The sequence below is a fragment of the Heptranchias perlo genome, chromosome 16, assembly GCF_035084215.1.
Source record: "Heptranchias perlo isolate sHepPer1 chromosome 16, sHepPer1.hap1, whole genome shotgun sequence".
NCBI lineage: Eukaryota > Metazoa > Chordata > Chondrichthyes > Hexanchiformes > Hexanchidae > Heptranchias > Heptranchias perlo.
The window spans coordinates 6,733,141-6,756,520 of NC_090340.1; the positions used below are offsets into that span (position 1 = coordinate 6,733,141).

Sequence of the window (23,380 nt, forward strand, 5' to 3'; positions counted from 1 at the left end):
TCATAAAGAGACATTAGAACAGGTGACCAAAAGCTTGGTCACACAGGTAGGTTTTAAGGAGTGTCTTAAAGGAGGAGAGAGAGGTAGAGAGGCAGAGAGTTTTAGGGAGGCAATTCCAGAGCTTAGGGTCTATGCAGCTGAAGGCACAGTCGCCAATGGTGGAGCGATGAAAATCGGGGATGCGCAGGAGGCCAGCATTGGAGGAGCACAGAGATCTGAGTGTTGGAGGGCTGGAGGAGGCTACAGAGATAGGGAGAGGCGAGGCCATGGAGAGCGTACAGCATGGATCCACCAGGATGATGCAAGGGGTGGGAAACTAAAGTTATGGAGAGAGATTTGATATACCGGGGCTATTTCCACTGGAACAGAGAAGGTTAAGAGGAGATTTAATTGAGGTTTTTACAATTAGCAAGGGTTTTAATAGGGTGAGTAGAGAAAAACTATTTCCTCTGGTTGGGGAGGTGAAGTTAGGAGAAAATCCTTTAGACAGAGGGTTGTTGGAGCATCGGATGCTTTGCCACAGTGAGTGGTTGAGGCAGCAATCACTGCATCTTTTAAAGGTAAATATTTGAAGCAGAGAAAGATACAAGAAGGTGGGGAGAGAGTGGGGCAGTGGGATTAGTTTTGCATTACTCTAGCAAAGGGCCAACACAGACACAATAGGCCAAATGGCCTCCTTCTTAGCTGTAAACTTCAGTGGTTCGATATGAATTTCGTGATTGCAGTAATATTGGGACATTCTTCAATGTCACAGTGTTAGGTGAAAATAAAAGGCTGGGCCAGAGAGAACCAGAATTGCTACGAGTTAAAGGGTTAAACAAGAGATACAAGAAGTAAAAATGAATTTATTTGATTATCTGGAAGCATCGCTGGGCTCATGATCAATATCAAAGTCAGGCACTTTTACAAAAGTCTTTAGCCTATGGTTCTCCAAAAGTAATTGTTATAGACAGCGACTCCCAACTCGAGGGAGCAGAGAGGAAATGGTTCCAGGCAGGCACTTGGTTTGTGAACATTCAGCTTTCCATGACTGTAAATTAAACCTTCATTACTGGCTGCCGCAACAAGAAAGTACAGAAATTTTAATTTAATGGCAGTTGTCAGCTGCACCGCACTATACATGAGAAGCTATACTTGAACACCAGAGAGTCTAGAAACCAGGTCTGGACCCGACGGATGGGAGTGTTTAGAAACCAGGTCTGGACCCGACGGATGGGAGTGTTTAGAAACCAGGTTTGGACTGGATGGGTGGGAGTGTTTAGAAACCAGGTCTGGACCCAACGGATGGGAGTGTTTAGAAAACAGGTCTGGACTGGATGGGTGGGAGTGTTTAGAAACCAGGTCTGGACCCAACGGATGGGAGTGTTTAGAAACCAGGTCTGGACCCAACGGATGGGAGTGTTTAGAAACCAGGTCTGGACCCAACGGATGGGAGTGTTTAGAAACCAGGTTTGGACTGGATGGGTGGGAGTGTTTAGAAACCAGGTCTGGACCCAACGGATGGGAGTGTTTAGAAAACAGGTCTGGACTGGATGGGTGGGAGTGTTTAGAAACCAGGTCTGGACCCAACGGATGGGAGTGTTTAGAAACCAGGTCTGGACCCAACGGATGGGAGTGTTTAGAAACCAGGTCTGGACCCAACGGATGGGAGTGTTTAGAAACCAGGTCTGGACCCGACGGATGGGAGTGTTTAGAAACCAGGTCTGGACCCGACGGATGGGAGTGTTTAGAAACCAGGTTTGGACTGGATGGGTGGGAGTGTTTAGAAACCAGGTCTGGACCCAACGGATGGGAGTGTTTAGAAAACAGGTCTGGACTGGATGGGTGGGAGTGTTTAGAAACCAGGTCTGGACCCAACGGATGGGAGTGTTTAGAAACCAGGTCTGGACCCAACGGATGGGAGTGTTTAGAAACCAGGTCTGGACCCAACGGATGGGAGTGTTTAGAAACCAGGTCTGGACCCAACGGATGGGAGTGTTTAGAAACCAGGTTTGGACTGGATGGGTGGGAGTGTTGGGAGCCTGTCAGTACCTTGGAACCACATCACCTAGTATAGACTGGTTTCAGTCACTCTACATGGAGCCCAACACCCACTAGATTTTACTATTATTGGGCATGAAAGGTGGCATGGGCACTGCACAGATAGGAAAACTGGGAAGCTAGGATCATATGCATAGAAGGAGCTTGTTTGATTTATCTTCAATTAGTACTTTGAGCATTCACTCCAGCGAATTAGATACAGAGTAAAGCTCCCTCTACGATGTCCCATCAAACATTACAAGGCCAGGTATAGCACGGGTTAGATACAGAGTAAAGCTCCCTCTACACTGTCCCATCAAACACTCCCAGGGCAGGTACAGCACGGGTTAGATACAGAGTAAAGCTCCCTCTACACTGTCCCATCAAACAATCCCAGGGCAGGTACAGCACGGGTTAGATACAGAGCAAAGCTCCCTCTACACTGTCCCATCAAACACTCTCAGGGCAGGTACAGCACGGGTTAGATACAGAGTAAAGCTCCCTCTACACTGTCCCATCAAACACTCCCAGGGCAGGTACAGCACGGGTTAGATACAGAGTAAAGCTCCCTCTACACTGTCCCATCAAACAATCCCAGGGCAGGTACAGCACGGGTTAGATACAGAGTAAAGCTCCCTCTACACTGTCCCATCAAACAATCCCAGGGCAGGTACAGCACGGGTTAGATACAGAGCAAAGCTCCCTCTACACTGTCCCATCAAACACTCTCAGGGCAGGTACAGCACGGGTTAGATACAGAGTAAAGCTCCCTCTACACTGTCCCATCAAACACTCCCAGGGCAGGTACAGCACGGGTTAGATACAGAGTAAAGCTCCCTCTACACTGACCCATCAAACAATCCCAGGGCAGGTACAGCACGGGTTAGATAGAGAAGAGGGGCCCCGAATGCACCAGTGTGATATTTTCCATTTTGTATGCCAGCCTTATTAATAATCTAATCAAGACTGCTACTTTAGTGCAGCATTAGGGTCGTTCTGTGCAGTGGGCTCGTGCCAGAGGAAACCGGGCTATGTGCCCGAGTTCCTTTCACACGGACTCCTGACCAGCTCCAGGGTGAAGGAGGCTTTAATCCCACCACTCTGGGCCAGATTCAGCTCCAGGGTAAAGGAGGCTTTAATCCCACCACTCTGGGCCAGATTCAGCTCCAGTTCCCAGAGATGAAAGGGCAAGTTCATGTGCCACACAGTTCCCCATTCCCTCCTCCAATAATATCTTGCACGCATTCCCATATCCCCTTGGTAAATTCAGCACTGTGTCAGCGTATCCCTTCTAACCCCCCTTATCCCCACTCCCTTGGGCAACTTACTACCAACTGAGCACAGTGTAGGCTCTGTCACCAACAGTAATGTTCACCACTCCTAAAGCTTGGAATGGACACCAGCCCACGGGAACAGTACCAGCAGTAACGTGGCACTGAAGCTTTAATTTCAAGAATTAACAAGCACCCCCACATTGTCCATCTTGAGCAGCCCCTGCTGGTCCTTTTATGCTGCCCATCATTATGGCCCCAACAGCAAAGAGACTCCCCAGTATCAATACCAAGTCCAGTCATTAACCCACGGGTGTGCAACATCATACAACGGGGTGTGCTACTGATGTCCGTTCATTGTAAGAACATATGCCACCTTATGATTGGCTGCACCTTCGGCTCCCAGTTGGCATTGGCTTTCGTGCTTCAGCTCAACTCATCCAACTCCGCTGGTCACACGAAGTCCATGTCGGGTGGAACATTAGTCCTTTTGGTGCTGTGCGTGTCCTTGCCCTTGTCTGGGAGAGCTTCACCCTCTGGCTGGTTGACATCGTGTGCCTGGATGGTTTTGTTCAGTTCCTGGCGAGCTCGACGCACAAAGTAGAGCATCATGGCAACACTGATGAAGATCTGGATAGAAATAGACACAACAGGTCCATGTATAACTGTGAAAAGACTTCCTTGGCATTGCGTTGGACTCACCTGTCCAATCACACTGGTATCAATCACAAAAGAACTGGTTTATTTCAGTTTGTTGGCACTTCTTCCCCTTCTCGCACCCCCCCACCCCCCTTCTCGCTTTCTCTCTCTCGTGTACGGTTTCCACAGGCACCAGAAGCCCTCTGGTAAATCAGCAAAGCAGCAATTCTTTATTTGGGAGGTTGGATAGCAAATATGAGCTGGCTATTTAATCACAAACCAGACCAATCCCACCCTTAACCGAATTCAGCGGGCACACATTTCCAGCGGGGGTCAGTGTAGAGTGATCAGCCCTGATTTTGCCCCTTCCTCGCCCAGGGGCACTGAGGCCAATTGCAGTGCTCCAATTGGACCTCCACTCCAGATGCTAGAGCCCAACGCTGCCCAGGGGTTGAAGCTGGGATTATCTGGTCCAGTTTGGCCGACTACTGCACTCGGTGGTCCTTTTACCCACAAAGGTCAACCTTTAACACCAGGAAGCTGTTGAATACGTGCGGAAGTAAGAAGAAGACATTTACATCGCGGAGGGAAGAGGTACTGTAAAATTATATTGCACCTTCCTGTGGATAGTGTAACCATACTGAGACCACTGTAACATATCTAGAGATATATTTAAAATCTTAGGCCTGCACACACTTTGTCAACTTTTACCATTATAAATTCCTATGTCGACATTTATAATAGAAACCGTCGAGATAAACTTGTCACACTTGTAATTACACGTTACTCCCAATGGAGGCACTACAGCCCACCACTGGTGGGAAGTGTAATTACAGTGACAAGTTTTACACAGGCAGTTCCCATTATAAATGTGGACATAGGAATTTATAATGGCAATGGAAATACAAGGATAGAATGTATGATTTTAAAATGACAACTGAATTACACCTGCACATCTCGGTTGACGTACACCTCGCCCTTTAACCCCGCATCACTGAACACTACAATTGGTTGTCACTCCCCATGTGCAACACCACTGGAGATCAACTAGTTATTACAAATAAAGTAGGACAGAGTTACAGGCTGTTACTTCAATCAATTGTCCAGATGGAAAACTCACACTTTGCCCTCATGGGTTATCACAGGGACACTTATTTACTTTCCTTGAGGGCCCCAATCCTAGTGTCTGGTCCAAGGGGCATTCTCAGAAATTCTGCCCATACTGTGCTGGGATGTCCAGTCTGTACCTGTCAGTCCCCCCACTCTGACATCCTGATTTCAACTGTGTCCCTGCAGGAAAAAAAACTACAGGACCAATAGTTCTACTAAAAAGAGCACTTTTGCTCACTGTATGGACGCTGAGAAACCCTGCTCCTCGAGAGGATAACTCTCTCACCCAATAGAAACCCACTCCCCGAGAGGATAACTCTCTCACCCAATAGAAACCCACTCCCCGAGAGGATAACTCTCTCACCCAATAGAAACCCGCTCCCTGAGAGGATAACTCTCTCACCCAATTGAAACCCTGTTCCCCAATAGGAGAACTCTCTCACCCAATAGAAACCCCTTCCCCAATAGGAGAACTCTCTCACCCAATAGAAACCCCTTCCCCAATAGGAGAACTCTCTCACCCAATAGAAACCCCCTCCCCGAGAGGATAACTCTCTCACCCAATAGAAACCCCCTCCCCGAGAGGATAACTCTCTCACCCAATTGAAACCCTGTTCCCCAATAGGATAACTCTCTCACCCAATAGAAACCCCTTCCCCAATAGGAGAACTCTCTCACCCAATAGAAACCCCCTCCCCGAGAGGATAACTCTCTCACCCAATAGAAACCCCTTCCCCGAGAGGATAACTCTCTCACCCAATAGAAACCCCCTCCCCGAGAGGATAACTCTCTCACCCAATAGAAACCCCCTCCCCGAGAGGATAACTCTCTCACTCAATGGAAGTCTGCTCCCCAATAGGAGAACTCTCTCACCCAATAGAAACCCCGCTCCCCAATAGGATAACTCTCTCACCAAATAGAAACCCCGCTCCCCAATAGGATAACTCTCTCACCAAATAGAATCCCTGTTCCCCAATAGGATAACTCTCTCACCCAATGGAAACCTCCTCCCCGATAGGCTAACTCGCTCGCCGAATAGAAGCCCTGCCTCCTAATGGACTAGCCTCTCTTCAGTAGACTAACCCCACCTCTTATTAGCATCGCCTTAGGGTAACCCCACCTCTTAGTTGATAAACTCACCTCCTATTAAGATAACAGGAGCTAGGGAAAATAAACCAGAAAAATATACTGACAAACAAAGAAATAGAACAGCAGGGGGAAACATTTAAAACGGTGATCAATAGAGTCCAGGAGAAATATATCCCACTAAAAAGCAACAAACTAGCCAGTAATGACACACCATGGATGAATAAAGAAATAAGGGTAAAGTTAAAACTAAAGAAAAAGGCCTTCTCTAAGCACACAGATAATAAAGGAGAGGATGATAAAAGGGAATATGAAGAGGTTAGGAAAGAAGTCAAAAAAACAAATAGAAAGCCAGAGAAACTATGAAATTAAATTATCAAGGAATATAAAAAGAAATAGTAAAGTATTCTACAGACACATCAATAACAAAAGAAAAATCAGGATAGGGATAGGGCCACTAAGGGATACACATGATAAATTCACAGGTAATGACAGCAAAATTGCAGAAATAATAATTACTTTGCCTCAGTATTTACCAGGGAGACTAAAATGGTGGACACGACATTAGAAGAAGAGATCAAAAAAGATATAAAGACATTTAAGATAGAAAGGGGGGGGGGAGATAATTGATAAACTAATCAGACTTAGAGAGGATAAAACCCCTGGTCCGGATGGATTGCATCTGGGCATATTAAAAGAAGTTAGGGAGGAGATAGCAGAGGCACTATTACATATATATAAAAATTCATTAGAAAAGGGAATAGTGCCAGAGGACTGGCGGACAACTAATGTGATTCCGAAATTTAAAAGGGGAGATGGAACAATTCCAAGGAACTATAGACCAGTTAGCTTAAGGTCAGATAATGGAACCCTTACTCAAAGATATAATAGAAGAACATCTAGAAACCGAAAATATAATACAGGATAGTCAGCACAGATTTCAAAAGGGAAGTTCATGCTTGACCAGCCTTATTGAATTCTTTAAAGAAGTAACAGAAAGGATAGACAAGGGTAATGCAGTAGATGTAATGGGGGCTAAATTGGGCCGCGTAGCACCCGTTTTGTAAGCGCTACGCAGACTCCTAAGCCCCAGAAATGGCTTCTGAGATGCGTGCGCACACTTCCGGCGTGACGTGTGCAGGACGCCACCTTGGTAAAGATGCACATGTGCACTTAACGAATGCTGGCAGCCTGTAGAGCAGGGAGATTATGCGGTAGATCAGTGTGTAACGCTGATTTAAAGGGACTGCTGTTATATGGATCTCAATCTAGCCAACGGTCTTAACCTCACACAGCTGAACAGGTCTTAAACGGCATGGAAGGCCCCCCCACCAGCACATTTAAAGGGTCCATGCAGAAGTTACAGGTTAGTTGCTGGATTATTGCTTCTGACTGCTGGTACATTTGTACCTGTTTTTGGGGGTCTCCTATACTTGAATACCAGGACGAGGGGACATAGCCTAAAAATTAGAGCCAGGGCTTGCAGGTGTGAAATTAGGGAACACTTCTACACGCAAAAGGGTAGTAGAAGTTTGGAATTCTCTTCCGGAAACTGCAGTTGATGCGAGCTCAATTGTTAATTTTAAATCTGAAAGTGATAGATTTTTATTAAACAAAGGTATTATGGGTTATGGGGCTACGGTGGGTAAATGGAGTTAGGTCACAGATCAACCATCACCTCACTGAATGGTGGAACAGGCTCAAGGGGCTAAATGGCCTACTTCTCTTCCTAAATTCCTATAATAAATGGGCTGGCTGGCTGACAGGCAACAACAAGGGCACTGGCAGAGTGACAGGGGTGGGGCAGGAAAGCTGTCAATCCTGAGAGAGGACAGCAAGTTCAGGTTCCATGGAGCCACTGCCACTTGCTGCCTCCTGTTATGCACCATCTTCTCCTGCAAGAAAGCAAGAAGTGCGTCGGTGAGTGTCCTGCCAGATGTTTGGGTGAGGTGGCTGTCGTGGTTGAATAGCTGCCAGTGTGTGTGGCCTGTGAGTTGTGGGTGTGTGGTTTGCAACAGTGGTAATGTGTGAGGGTGAGAGGAAGCATCTGATTGGAAGAGTTGAGTACTGATGGAAAGAGTTTGTTGGTATGTGGGTGATGAGGGTGTAGTGTGTGGTGCAGTTGGTAGGAGACACCACTTGACAGTTGACCTCACTCACCTTGACCACTCGTGTCAAAGCATTGAACTTCTTCCTGCACTTCATCCATGTTCGTGGTGCTGTGCTTGTGGCATAAACTTGTATAGAACCTTGGTTAGACCGCACTTTGAATACTGTGAACAGTTCCGACCTCCATATTATAAAAAGGATATAGAGGCACTGGAGAAGGTGCAAAAGCGATTTACTAGGATGATACCAGAGCTGAGAGGTTATACCTATCAGGAAAGATTGAACAGGCTGGGGCACTTTTCTCTAGAAAAGAGAATACTGAGGAGTGACCTGATAGAGGTCTTTAAGATTATGAAAGGGTTTGATAGGGTAGAGATACGGGTAAGATGTTTCCACTTGTAGAGGCCATAAATATAAGATAGTCACTAATAAATCCAATAGGGAATTCAGGAGAAACTTCTTTACCCAGAGAGTGGTAAAAATGTGGAACTTGCTACCACAACGAGTAGTTGAGGTGACTAATGTTGATGCATTTATGCAGGGAAGCTAGATAAATACACGAGGGAGAAAGGAATAGAAGGATATGCTGATGGGGTTAGATGAAGTAGGGAGGGAGGAGGTTCGTGTGGAGCATAAATACCGGCATGGACCTTTTGAGCCGAATGGCCTGTTTCTGTGCTGTACATTTTATGTAATTCTACTTAATCCCGTAACCCCGCCCCTTTCTAGATAGCCCCACCTCCTACCCAGACAGCCCCGCCTCCTAGGAGGACTGCAAGAGATGCAGAGGGAAGAGCTGTGAATTCCAGCTCAAGCAACAGGCAGGCCTGAATTGAACAGCCAATCTGCCGAGTATGTGGGCTGCAAGTGGTCCAACTGGCCCAGAATATCAGTCTCACAGGTTTACTATCTGAACTCAACTGCACCATTAATATTCATGCACGATCATTCTAAATGTCTGCCAGCCAAGCTACACGCTGTAGTGAATGGGCGTAAGCCAAGAGGACTGCAGGATTTCATGTTTTCCATGAGTGTAAACTTGAATATATATTTTTAAATGAGCTCTTATTTTTAATTCATTCTGGGAATATGGGCTTCGCTAGCAAGGTGGTGAGCTGCCTTCTTGAACCGCTGCAGTCCGTGTGGTGAAGGTTCTCCCACAGTGCTGTCAGGTAGAGAGTTCCAGGATTTTGACCCAGCGATGATGAAGGATGTTTCATATTATGAGTCTGGGTGTAGATTTGCTCCATCCACTGGAGAGCCATCTTTCTATTTGCAGTTTTCCCATTAATTTTAATTGGCATCCATTATTCAATGCACAGGTACCTGCAGATATATTTTGGTTAACCCTTCAAGGGTCTTGGTAGTATTGAATTTACTGCCAACGCACAGAATATAAGTTTATTTTCAGGTTTGCTTATCATAAATAGTGGAAGCACCACACCTTTTAATGCTGTTCATCTCCACTGCTTAACTATTCACCAAATGCAACCACTATATCTCCTATCCCTTTCAGTCTCTTCCCTCTTTTCAGGTTACCCCTATATCCCCAAGTTGCAAATCGCTCCACTAGACAGATAAGCAACCTGTCCCCCACGGCACATCATCATTGTTGACAAAAGCATGTATCTGTAAAGCATACCTCGTGTGAAAGAGCTCTGTATTTTACAAGAGGGAGATCTGGATACTAAACAACAAATAAAAGAGCTAATGTGGGGGGAGCAGGGGTGGGGGGGAGTGTAAAAGACATGCTGTGAATGGACAGTGAGCAAGAGCAGGAGTGAATGGACTGTGAGCAAGAGCAGGAGTGAATGGACAGTGAGCAAGAGCAGGAGTGAATGGACTGTGAGCAAGAGCAGGAGTGAATGGACAGTGAGCAAGAGCAGGAGTGAATGGACAGTGAGCAAGAGCAGGAGTGAATGGACAGTGAGCAAGAGCAGGAGTGAATGGACAGTGAGCAAGAGCAGGAGTGAATGGACAGTGAGCAAGAGCAGGAGTGAATGGACTGTGAGCAAGAGCAGGAGTGAATGGACTGTGAGCAAGAGCAGGAGTGAATGGACAGTGAGCAAGAGCAGGAGTGAATGGACAGTGAGCAAGAGCAGGAGTGAATGGACTGTGAGCAAGAGCAGGAGTGAATGGACAGTGAGCAAGAGCAGGAGTGAATGGACAGTGAGCATGAGCAGGAGTGAATGGACTGTGAGCAAGAGCAGGAGTGAATGGACAGTGAGCAAGAGCAGGAGTGAATGGACTGTGAGCAAGAGCAGGAGTGAATGGACAGTGAGCAAGAGCAGGAGTGAATGGACAGTGAGCAAGAGCAGGAGTGAATGGACAGTGAGCAAGAGCAGGAGTGAATGGACAGTGAGCAAGAGCAGGAGTGAATGGACAGTGAGCAAGAGCAGGAGTGAATGGACAGTGAGCAAGAGCAGGAGTGAATGGACAGTGAGCAAGAGCAGGAGTGAATGGACAGTGAGCAAGAGCAGGAGTGAATGGACAGTGAGCAAGAGCAGGGTCCCTGGATGATTGTAACCATCCCTAACTCAGGGGGCGCTGTGACTAAATGCAGCAGGTTGTCTCCTGCCATAATAAGTCAGGCAGCTTTTTCCCCCCTTTTTTAAAGTTAATTTGCTCTTTCATTTGCTGAAAAGATTCTGTTACCTGTAATGCAAATGCCAAGTAGCCCTCTACACCTCGATGGTTCACTACATCTTCCAAGGTCCTAACTGTGCTGCCCAAGTAGGAGTTGAGGATCTGGGAGGGCAATAGGCCGGCAGTGGAGGTAGCCAAGTACTGCAGTGTCTCCAACTTGCTGATCTGAAGAGAAAACCCAGGGACAAGGTTCACCATTTACAAGGAGAACGTCATATTTAGTGAAGTTCTATTACACAACTAGCTCGTTGAGATATATTCTTTTAATTTGCCAATTCTCTGCTCTCCCTTCCTGGACTAATTGCATGTCAAAGTGAGGTCTGCCCACCTCTATGTGCGGTTCTGGGTGGGCACAGAGCTTCTCACATGCAGCCTGACAAGCCTGGCACCCCTCCACAGGCCACCCTCCTCCCCTTCATCCAGACATGTGGAAGTAATGGAGCGGGGGCAGCGGGGGAGAGAGGCTCACGTGAGCCCAAAATTGAGTAGAAATGTAGTTACTCACCGCTCCTTTAACGTGGTGTTGGGAGTTAGTGATACTAAGACTCCCTCTCGTAACTATTCCCAGTCTGGTGTCACAGCCAGGAAATGTTCCTCATTCAATAAAGCAACAGCACTTCCACAAGGTTTCACCTGGTACTTCACCTGATCCATCAGTTTGCCTGGTTCAGTGACGAACCAGTGACTATCCTCCTTAGAACATAAGAAGAAATAGGAGCAGGAGTAGGCCATACGGCCCCTCGCGCCTGCTCCACCATTCAATAAGATCATGGCTGATCTTCGACCTCAACTCCACTTTCCAGCCTGATCCCCATTTCCCTTGATTCCTTTAGAGTCTAAAAATCTATCGATCTCAGCCTTGAATAAACTCAACGACTCAGCATCCACAGCCCTCTGGGGTGGAGAATTCCAAAGATTCACAACCCTCTCAGTGAAGAAATTCCTCCTCATCTCAGTCTTAAATGGCCGACCCCTTATTCTGCGACTGTGCACCCTAGTTCTAGACTCTCCAGCCAGGGGAAACAACCTCTCAGCATCTACCCTGTCAAGCCCCCTCAAGGCCCCCTCCCACCTTAAGATGGAAGATACTCAACATCTCTTTGGGGTTAAGTTGACTACAAGATGGCATGGCTGGCGATGAAAGATTGGCACCGAGATGATCCTATACGGCTGACTCAGTGATCTGATATCTGAACTACTCCGAGAACTGACTTTAACTAGCGAACCTGGCTCACTATTGGGACCTGGGTGCGGGAGTGCAGACTGGGGGCAGGGATTCTTCTCAATGAGCTCGAGAATACGCAGTGAGCTAATGCCCCAACTTCTAAGGTGGTCCTAGTGGGACAAGCAGTGAGAAGTGACCAATGGCCATTGCACCAGTGAACGGTGTGGTTTTGGCTGGTTAAGGCCCAGTACTGGTACTCTGCTCACTTGTGGATCTCTAGGCTTTGGCTCTCCAGGCTTAGGTAAGTGCGATGCGTCCCTATGGGGAGTGCATACACTCAGTGTCGACCAAACTACCTGTGTGGATCTCTCAACAGTTTGATTTGGAGACTCTGAAATGTGGTCATCAGTTTCCACACATATCAAGACATCCGTCTGACCAAAAAATGAAAAGATCTCGATCAGCCCCACCCAGAGTCTGATTCCATTTGGTTTTGAGAAAGGAAAACATTTTGTCCAAAGGGATTGGTAGTTGCATTACTCATACTCAGAGTCTGCAGATTTGAATGCTTTCGTTTCTCACTGTCCTTCCACCCATGGTACTCCTCTCTTGCCAGTTCCCACGTCAGGGTCTGGAGTACTCAGCACTCAGTTGGCACTGAATCCCCAGAGTTTGGGAGGTAGAAAGATAAGATGAGGCAGCACCAAACACATCTGGACAGCTGTTCCCACGAAAGAGAGATACTGGACAGCTGTTCCCAAGGAAGAGAGATACTGGACAGCTGTTCCCAGGGTATAGATACTGGACAGCTGTTCTCACAAAAACAGTCACTGCATTCAAAGAATAATTTACTGTGTAAAGTGCTTTGACAGATTGGATCATGATGTGCTGTTGTTTATGTACAACTACCTTTACCTATATAGGTCCGTTCACAATGAGGTGTTGCGGCACAGTCCTCCAAACCAGTGTAAGCACTAGGGGACGATAATGTGGTCCAGGTGCTAAGGTACTGGGACCACTGCTCTATGGGTGCCATGCACATCCGTACCATGTTGGGCTGACCTTGTGCTACAAAGCAAGGTCGGCCCATTTAAATAAATTATCGGCATTCCTGGTGCACAGAGCTTGGCACACTGGGAGCGCGCAGGGGTCAATAGATCCAGTGTCACCGGCTCTTAAAGGGGAACTGGCTCCTAATTTTTTTTTAAAAAAGAGTCAGAAGCGAGAGACAGAGGCAGAATGGCACCATTGCAAGATGCTGCTTTGGAGGTGCTCCTGCAGGAGCTGTTCAAGGATGGGTGGATGTGGTTGGAGCCAAGGCACATCTTCCAGTCAAGAGTACTGTTGGAACTGCTTGGGTATGGGTGACAGAGCGAATGCATCTTGTCTCACCTGTGGCCTGCACCTGGGAGCAGGTGAGGAAGAAATTCGCAATGTTGCCAAGGTAAGTGTGCATAATGTAACAGTGCTGTCGTATAATGCATTCTGCTAGCACTTCAATACAAGCATGGTATAGCATCACAGAGGGACAATGCCCAGCTCTGTAACAACTGTTCATCTAAATGAACAGACATGCCCAGGCTGCCACCACAATGTATTTACTTTGTGGCCAATGAATTGTGCCATGGGTTTCTGCCACCCAGAGAGATGGGGCACGTTGGGGGTGCATGTCTGGGAGATGAGGGGCAGCTTCTACTCATGACAGAGGTGCACCCCTGAACCAAGCCGATCTTCTGGCTGCCCGGTCATTTGAATATTGGAGGTCGAGCCCCCTCTATTGTCTGCCAGTATGCCCAGGGGGTTGGATGGGGGAGACACACAGCAAGCTGCAGACATGGTAGAGCATGTTTGCCGACAATTTTATCCCCTACCTGCCGCAGATCTGGCCAAAACTTTGGCGTGGTAGTCAGAAAGTCCAGTCCTATATTTACCTTTTGAAGAGTGTCTCCCCTTTGCTATCTCAATATCCACACACACAATTAACAACAGAGCTTCATCTGTGCAGCTAATTTTACAGAACGAGAACCCACGCACACTTTAGCTACTTTGATACTGCGCTGTGTTGGCCCAACACCGCCAGACAAACTCAAATTGCCAGATTCGCCAAAGCCACCTAGGATCCTGATTTGCTTTTTAAGCAGCCTGACACATGTTTCAGGCAGGCCTTGGGCATCAATGGAGCAATTTCAGAAAACAAAAACCCTTAATGAATCCAGTGAACAGACTGATCCATTAACAGCACTTCACCCTTTGCTGGTTACTGAGGAGACCACTCATTTTAAAAGCTGAAGCTCAGTGTTTGAAAAGGAATAAAAGTGAAGTCAGAAACCAGATATAAGAATGAAGTCCTGTTCTGTTTCGAAGTGTCCTTCCTGACTGTCGACTGCAGCAGTTTTGGCAAACCTTACCTGGCAGACTGGGAGTCATGAGTCGGCTTTTTATATTGAAAAATGCCTACTCTGGCCTACTTCCACCCACCTTTAAACACTTCTTGGGGGTAATTTTGACTTTGTGCAGTCGTGTGAAATGGGTGACAGCGAATTGGCAGACGGTTTTACATCTCTCCCGGTTTTTATTTCTACTGGAGTTAAAACAGGCTGCCGCCAGTTTTACACTATCGCACAAAGTCAAAATCTACCCCATTAAGTCCACAGCTACACAGTACACTTTTGTCCAACTGCATAGTTGGAATGAGGCCAGCACCCTCTAGGAGATATAATAATTATATTAAATCATCTAGACATCATGCACAAAGCAGCCACTTTGTCCCTCAAAGCTGGCGCAATTCAGAAAAAAAACCCTTAATGAATTCAGTGAACAGACTCATCCATTAACAGCACTTTACCCACCGCTGTTTCCTGAGTGGTCCATTTTGATACACCACTCATTTTAAAAACTGAAGTTCTGTGTTTGAAAAGGACAAGTGCAAAGTGGTGCTGTGAATCACATAAATTGCCCCTACATCTCTCTGCTAGTCCCACACGACACTCGTTCCATTCTGCACAGAAAATCCTTCCACCTGTCTCAAGATTAGGATTTATCCCACTTCCCACCCCTCCTCTCCCATTTATCCAATTCTACTCCATTCTCAGTGGTGGGGTCTAATGGTCCTACCAGAATGCAGATGACAGGATGACTTACAAAGGACATGATCATCACCACAATGCCACCCATTTAATGTTCCCCCATTACCCAGCCGTTTCTCTCGAACATCCTCTCTCCATTTCCTTGTGGAATAAAAGTTCTGGAGCTCTTGTTTCAATCCCATTATGTGAGTCCATAATCTTCTATTGGATCTGCCCCATAACTGGTGAAATTATTGTCTTTTCTGTGGCTCAGTGATAGCAATCTCGCCTCTGAATCAGAAGGTCATAGGTTCAAATCCCACTCCAGAGACTTAAGCATATAATCTAGGCCGACACTCCAGTGCATTACTGAGGGAATGCTGCACTGTCGGAGGTGTTGTCTTTCAGATGTTAAACTGAGACCCCATCTGCCCTCTCAGGTGGATATAAAAGAATCCATGGCACTATTTTGAAGAAAAGCAGGGAAGTTCTCCCCGATACCCTGGCCAATATTTATCCCTCAACCAACGCCTAAAACAGATGATCTGGTCATTTATCTCATTGCTGTTTGTGGGACCTTGCTGTGCACAAATTGGCTGCCACATTTCAAAAGTACTTCATTGACTGTAAAGCTCTTTGGGTCGCCCTGAGGTTGTGAAAAGTGCTAAATAAATTCAAGTTCTTTCTTTTTGCTTTTAGTCCTACAGCCATGTGATTGATGTGGTTCAGGCATTGAAGCAATTTGTTGCCATGGTTTTTCTGGCAGGAGCCCACCATTCAGACCCAGTGGTGCAAAGTCGTGGGCTCAATACCGAGCCTCTACACTGGAGGGGGTCGGATTTATTGCCTAATTTGCATGATCAGACCCATAGGGAAGAACTTCCAGCAACTTTCACCGCTCCTCTGTTAGCTTGCCTTCTTGGCTGACTACACTTGTCTCTTCAAGGTCCTGGTAATGAATTATGTACATTACATAATAACTGTTGAGCACGGGGCTGTAATTAGCCAACGCACTCTGAAACTCAAAGCAAATAGCTCAGTTTTCACCACCACATTAAACACCTCTTGCTCCAGTTGGTTTCAGCAGTGTATAGCCATTAAAGTACAAACTCTGTGATGCCCTCAAGCTTTTTGCATGCTGCTATGTTAAATACTCACATTAAGTCTTTGACCTTGGCTCTCAGAACAGAAGTGGATTAATCATTTCTTATAACTTTATTACATTATATGGAAGCTACCTTCCTCTGTGTCTATCATCTATTCATTTCACAGCTTGGCCATAACACCTTAGAGACTCTCAATAAGACATTATATCCCACACAGCCTCGTGATTGATGCATTTCAGTCATTGGTCCTTAAAGCCCATTAACACATTGAGCCAAATCTCCCTGGAAAATAAGGGAGCGTTAACGACGCATGCAGTCATTAATGTGCAAATCGGCCAGTAAGCTCAGGGGATGAAGAGCTACATCGTGATCTCCAGAACTTGTGGGTCGATTTACGCCGCTCCGACATTTGCTTCGCACAAACGGCATCTCGTCCTCAACCTCCCCGCTATTTTTAAGAACTTGCTGGATTTGCACATTAATTGCCCATTAAACTCGCCGCAATGAGTTAGGGCTCATAGTGTAAATACCCTTTTAACAATGTGATTATTGTTAATGCAATGTCAGTCAATCTCTCTGGCCCAGAAAAGGAACAATTTAAACTGCTGAGTCTCATTCCTACAAGTAGTAAATTCTTCTTAGAGATTTAAAAAATTTTAAATTTAACATTTAAAATTTTTTTCTTAATTTTTCTTTTTATCTCCTTTTTCTCTCTCAATCCAATCTTTCTTTCCCTCTTTATTTCTCTTTCTGTGCCTGATTTGACTCTAATTCACCTTCCTCCTCAGTCGTTCCTGTTTCTTTCTCAATCCTTAAATCTCATTGGTTAAGGACTGTTGGTCCCGACATTCATTAAGGTCCCCAGAGGCCTCACTGCGCTGTTATCAGCTCGCACTTCCAGCCAGTTACAGCACAAATTATATTTGAGTGGAAGGGTGCAGGAAAAACTCTATCTAATGGCGTACATTGCGAGATGCCCCACTCCTGCAAATCACAGTTATGCTCAAGTTGAGGGATGTCATTGCTGGGAAATGGCAGGCTTTCCAATTTTCAACCAGGGCAGTTTTAAACCAGTCCTTTTATTCTGCCCTTGACACCCAAGCTCTTCCACCCCATTGTAACATTTCCATGGTGCTCACCGGCCATTGTCCTTGGTCGTTCTTGCTGAGACTGTCACTTTGTGCTAAATTTTTAGTCTGAGCGGGGAAGGCGGTGGGGGGGGGGGGGGCGGGGAATTCTTGACGGGAAACCCAGAACTCCTTACGATTTTGATGTACCACTTTTCGTTTTTTTGACGGTTTCCCGCTCTACAGGCTGGCCTGATTGACAGGCTGGTCTCATCAGACGGGAGAAGAGGAAAGAAGATATGAGCAGGTAGGTCTAAGATGGAGGGGGGAATCGGTCATTGGAGGGGGGGAGGGTGTTGGGGGTCACCGGGAGTCATCGGGGGGGGGGGCCGTGCGGAGTAGGGAGTCATTGGGGGTGGTTTGGGATCGGGAGTCATGGGGGGGGTCGGGGGTCATAGTCATCAGGGGGGCTCAGTCATCGGGGGTCATCGGGGGAGGCCTCAGTCATCGGGGGTCATCAGAGGGGTCGGAGATCATGGGGGGGGGGGCAGTCGAAGATCGTGGGGGGGGCGGTCGGAGACTGTGGCTTGGGGGCGGTCGGAGATCGTGGGAGGGGGGGGCGGTCGGAGATCGGGAGGGGTGGTCGGAGATCGTGGGGGGGCGGTCGGAGATCGTGGGGGGGGGGCGGTCGGAGATCGTGGGGTGGGGGGGCGGTCGGAGATCATGGGGGGTGCGGTCGGAGATCGTGGGGGGTGCAGGCGGTCGGAGATGGTGGGGGGGGCGGTCGGAGATCGTGGGGGGGGGGGGTGGTCAGAGATCATGGGGGAGGGGGCGGTCGGAGATCGTGGGGGGGGGGCGGTCAGAGATCGTGGGGGGGGGCGGTCAGAGATTGTGGGGGAGGGGGTGGTCGGAGATCGTGGGGTGGGGGGGCGGTCAGAGATCGTGGTGGGGCGGTCAGAGATCGTGGGGGGGGCGGTCAGAGATTGTGGGGGAGGGGGTGGTCGGAGATCGTGGGGTGGGGGGGCGGTCAGAGATCGTGGTGGCGGTCGGAGATCGTGCGGGGGGGGGGCGGTCGGAGATCGTGGGGGGGGGGGCGGTCGGAGATCGTGGGGGCGGGCGGTCGGAGATCGTGGGGGCGGGCGGTCGGAGATCGTGGGGGGGGGGCACGGTCGGAGATCGTGGGGGGGGGGGCGGTCGGAGATCGTGGGGGGGGGGGCGCGGTCGGAGATCGTGGGGTGGGCGGTCGGAGATCGTGGGGGGGGAGCACGGTCGGAGATCGTGGGGGGGGAGCACGGTCGGAGATCGTGGGGGGGGGGGGCGGTCGGAGATCGTGGGGGAGGGGGGCGGTCGGAGATCGTGTGGGGGGGGGGGGCGCGGTCGGAGATCGTGGGGTGGGCGGTCGGAGATCGTGGGGGGGGGCGGTCGGAGATCGTGGGAGGGGGGGCGGTCGGAGATCGTGGGAGGGGGGGCGGTCGGAGATCGTGGGGGGGGGGGGCGGTCGGAGATCGTGGGGGGGGGGGGCGGTCGGAGATCGTGGGGGCGGGCGGTCGGAGATCGTGGGAGGGGGGGCGGTCGGAGATCGTGGGGGGGGGGGCGGTCGGAGATCGTCGTGGGGGAGCGGTCAGAGATCTGGGGGGGGGGGGGGGGCGGTCGGAGATCAGGGAGGGGGGGGTGGTCTGAGATGATGAGGGGGGCAGTCACTGCAGGTAGTCTTGTTGGTCCTGGGGGAAGCACTCCTGCTCCTCCGGGCCCACAAGCTGTGCTATGAAGGCACTTGCCTGCAGTTTCGGGCCTTTTTGCCTCCTCTCGCATGGCGAGAAGTCGAAGGCCTGGGAATCCTAGCTCCCAGGGGTTAAAAACAAAAAATCTGTTAAAATGGAGGCCCGCAGCCGTCTCGAAAGCTTTTATTGACAGACCCGCCTCCTGAGAACGGGTTAGTCGCCCACTCCTCGACCCAACCCCGTGAAAACCGGAAATGGGCGAGTTGGAGATGGGTTGGGGGCGGGTTTCGGGTTTTAGAGTTTAAAAATTTTTACTGCCACCCGCCCCCCCCCAACCCACCCGTTTTTCCGAGTTAAAATCATGCCCATGGAGTCACACCCACTCTGTGCTGAGTGAAGCAGCCTGGAGGTATTGAACTCAAGACCCTTACATCTGGGCTGGATTTGAAACCACTTCCCAGCTCCAACAAATTGCACATGCCAACCCTACTGGTCTACATTGAAAATGGGTATTGTCCTCAAATATTTCTGGCCCGCAAGCAAGAAACAGTATGCGAGCTGGACATATTTGATATTGAGGATATTTGTAACCATTATGTTTCTGATTAGAGATGGAACTTCTTTATTGCTAGTTTATTCCCTAATTTCACCCTTCATTAAGGAGCTGACCATGCCAGATTACAGTTCTAGGGCACCAGCAGCCCTCCATCACAGGAATATAGGAACAGGAGTAGGCAATTCAGCCCCTCGAGCTTGTTCAATTCGATCATGGCTGGACTGTACCACAACCCCATTTGCCCACTTTTGCTCCATATCCCTTGATACCCTTACCGAACAAAATCTATTCATCTCATTCTTGGAAATGTGAATTGATCCGTGAGTTCCAGATTCCCACTACCCTTTGTGTGAGAACGTACTTCCTGATTTCACTCCCGAATGGCCTAGCCAGAGGAAACAGTTTCTCTGTATCTACTCTATCAAATCCCTTTATCATTTTACACACCTCGATTAGATCACCCCTCAATCTTCTAAACTCAAGGGAATACAAGCCAAGCTAATGCAACCTGTCCTCCTAATTTAACCCTTAAAGCCCCCGAATCATTCTGGTGAATCTGCGCTGCACCCCCTCCAAGACCAATAAATCCTTCCTGAGGTGCGGTGCCCAGAACTGAACACAGTCTCCAGATGGAATACAACTGAAGCATCATTTCCTCACTTTTATATTCCAACCCACTTGAGATAAAGGCCAACATTCCTCACTCATCCTGTTGGTGTGCAAATGTAGATAGTGAGTACAAGTAAGTTTTTCCAGCACAGAGGGCATCGCAGCTAAGCCCAATCCTCATCCAATGCCCACACACGCAGACTTTTCTGCATGGGTTACTGGGAAGTGATCAGGAGGAGCCCTGGCTAACTTCCTAGCTCAGGGCACCGAGGCCAATTGCAGTACCCCAATACTGCCCCAGTTGAGATCAGCTAACTTAGCACAGACCATTTCCTACATTACAACAGTGACTACACCTCAAAGAACTCCTTTGGCTGTAAAGCACTTTGGGACATCCTGACTGTGAAAGGTGCAATTTAAATGCAAGTCTTTCTTTCTTACTTACAGCACAGTCACTAAGTGAGATTCCAACAAACTAAGCAGTGTTTTTATTCTCATATGTTGGCAGTGCCAAGAGTTGGGTTAACCCCTGCAATTCCACACATCCAGTGTGGGGAGGCACTGAGCAGAGAGCACCCATCTCCCTACAGGCACAAGGGTAAAAGCAGTGGAAGAGTCCACTCACCTGCCCCTCTCAAGAGACCAGTTACACAACTGTGTTGGAAATCTGGGAGCAAGTCACTTTGTGACTTCTTGGTCTAGGAAGGCCCTTGGAGGAGCCAAAGGGATGAAAATTACATGGACCTGTTTTCTGAAGGCTGCCCCGTTACAAAGTGGATTGCACCACCAGGACTGCCTGCTCTGGGATACACGTGGCCCGATCCCAGTTTTCCCAGACCGTGTGCCCATAAGACAGGCTCAGCGCCATCTCACTGTCATAATCAACCCAGAGGTAGGGCAAGTCGGCAGGAAGGTCAGCAGGACTATTTAAGAATTAAACATTAAGCAAATGATGCCCCCGGGAAGCATGTTAAAGGAGGATTGTCAGTGCAATAGAACGTCAGGAAAACGGAGAGAGTTCAACTTTATCCTCTTTTTCTGTCTGTTCTGAAAGATCTCACATTCCAGGAAGTGTGGGGGCTAGTGATTACAGAGTCACTACTACAGGTAGTAAGAAGGAAAGGCTTGCATTTATATAGCACCAATCTCATCTCTCCGAAAAGTGCTTAGAACGGGAAGATGCAAAGTCAGGTGAGGAAATAAGTGAACTTATGCTGGAAAGCCATTTGCTGAGGACTGAATAACACTTTAAGTGAGACGGTTGAGAATGGCAGCCTGGGGAGTCAAGGAAGGGCTCGGAGAACAAATACCTCACCAGTGGGCAACTCACTGAGCCTGTGAGGGAGTGGCCAAGGATTGAGGGAGCGGCCAAGTAGATCACAGGGGGAGCGATGGAAGAGAAATTAGAAGCGATAGGGTGGGGCACAGAGCCACTACTACATGAATCCTGGGTGCGGTAGTGTAGTGGTTCTATTACTGGACTAATAATCCAGAGAACGCAAATTCAAATCCCAGCTTGAGAATTTGAATTCAGTTTAAAAATCTGGAAATAAAATTCTGATATCAGTAAAAGTGATCATGAAGCTGTCAGATTGTTGTAAAAACCCAACTGGTTCACTAATGTCCCTTTAGGGAAGAAAACCTGCCATCCTTATCCGGTCTGGGCCTATATGCGACTCCAGTCCCACACTAATGTGGTTGATTCTTAACTGCCCTCTGAGTGACACTCAGTCAGGACAACCAGGGATGGGCACGCCGGCCTTGCCAGTGACGCCCACCTCCCGAGAATTAATTTTTTTAAAATCTGGGTGCGAAGAGAGTCTAGGCACAGGTGGTAAGACAGAGCCCGACCATGAGACAGGACAGCGCTGGGGTGTGTGGTGGGCTGTTCTTGAGCCTGATCACAGTAAACACATGACTAACAGAAGGCTTGCATGATATGGGGTGCAGTCTGGCCCACCTCCTGCATTACAACAGTGACCACACTTCAAAAGTAATTCATTGACTGTAATGCACTTCGGGGTGTCCTGTGGTCCTGAAAGGCGCTCTATAAATGCAAATCTTTATTTATTTTCCACGTGCAGCAGAGAGGGTGAGAGTGCTCAAGAAAGATTTGTCAGCACTGCAGCAGAGCACAACGGCTCAAGTACAGTTCTCGCCAGTCCCTTGTGGGAGCCCCGCCAACAAGTACCATCTTCCAGAGGAAGACGCTGTGACAGATTTGGCCATCAGTCTTGAGACCGCTCAGAAGAATCTCTAACATTATATACTTTTACAGCGGTGTGAGTACTGTAACTTCAAAATGTTTTCTGTGATGACTTTGTGGCACAGTATCTTCTGTTACAGGTACAAAGTCCTGTCGGATAAGTGAATGCCCACTTTGTAGAGAGGTGTCCCACCTCTGTTTATATTGATTGCCCATCTGTCAGTACACATGGTTTGACTGTCTCCTCAGACGTGCATGCAAGTTGCTGACTGTGGGAAGGAGCCAAAGCCATTGTACAGTGCAATTGGTTGGCATCTTGCTGATTGAAAAGGTATTTAGGGCTTCTTCAAAACATTGTGCAGAATGAGGGGACAACCTTTTTGTTCTAAGGTGTAAGCAAGGTTAGGGGTTTTGGTGTGGTTGGTATTCCAAGTGTCTTCAGTCTTCAGTTGACTTGGAGATCGTAATGTAGAGGTGAGAAGAACTCTGCAGGGCTCATCTCTCACGTAAAGCTTTCATCGCAGGCGAATGGTCCAAAGTTACTGAAGAGAACTACAAGGGACCTGGAGCTTTTATTGTTTTGGAAGGTTGGTTTTCAGTGCTCTCACCTGGCATTAATGGGGTGGGTAGCCTTACTGCCCCGTTAACACCGGCAATGCACCAGGATCCATTTTAAAAAAGAGGCCTTGCTGGAGAGCCTAAAACTAGGGGACAGAATCTCAGGATAAGGGGTCGGCCATTTAGGACTGAGACAAGGAGGAAGTTCTTCACTCAGAGGGTTGCGAATCTTTAGAATTCTCTACTCAGAGGGCTGTGGATGATCAGTAGTTGAGTATATTCAAGACTGAGATCGACAGATTTTTGGACTCTAGGGGAATCAAGGGATATGGAGATGGGGTAGGAAAGTGGAATTGAGCTCAAAGATCATCCATGATCTTATTGAATGGCGGAGCAGGCTCGAGGGGCCGTGTGGCCTACTTCTGTTCCTATTGCTTATGTTCTACA

At 48.2% G+C, this 23,380-nt stretch overlaps 1 pseudogene; it reads right to left on the reverse strand.

Moving 5' to 3' along the window:
* Nucleotides 1-825: 825 nt before the first annotated feature.
* The window catches only part of LOC137333464 (transmembrane protein 64-like), a 39,023-nt pseudogene continuing 16,468 nt past the window's right edge, over nucleotides 826-23,380 (reverse strand).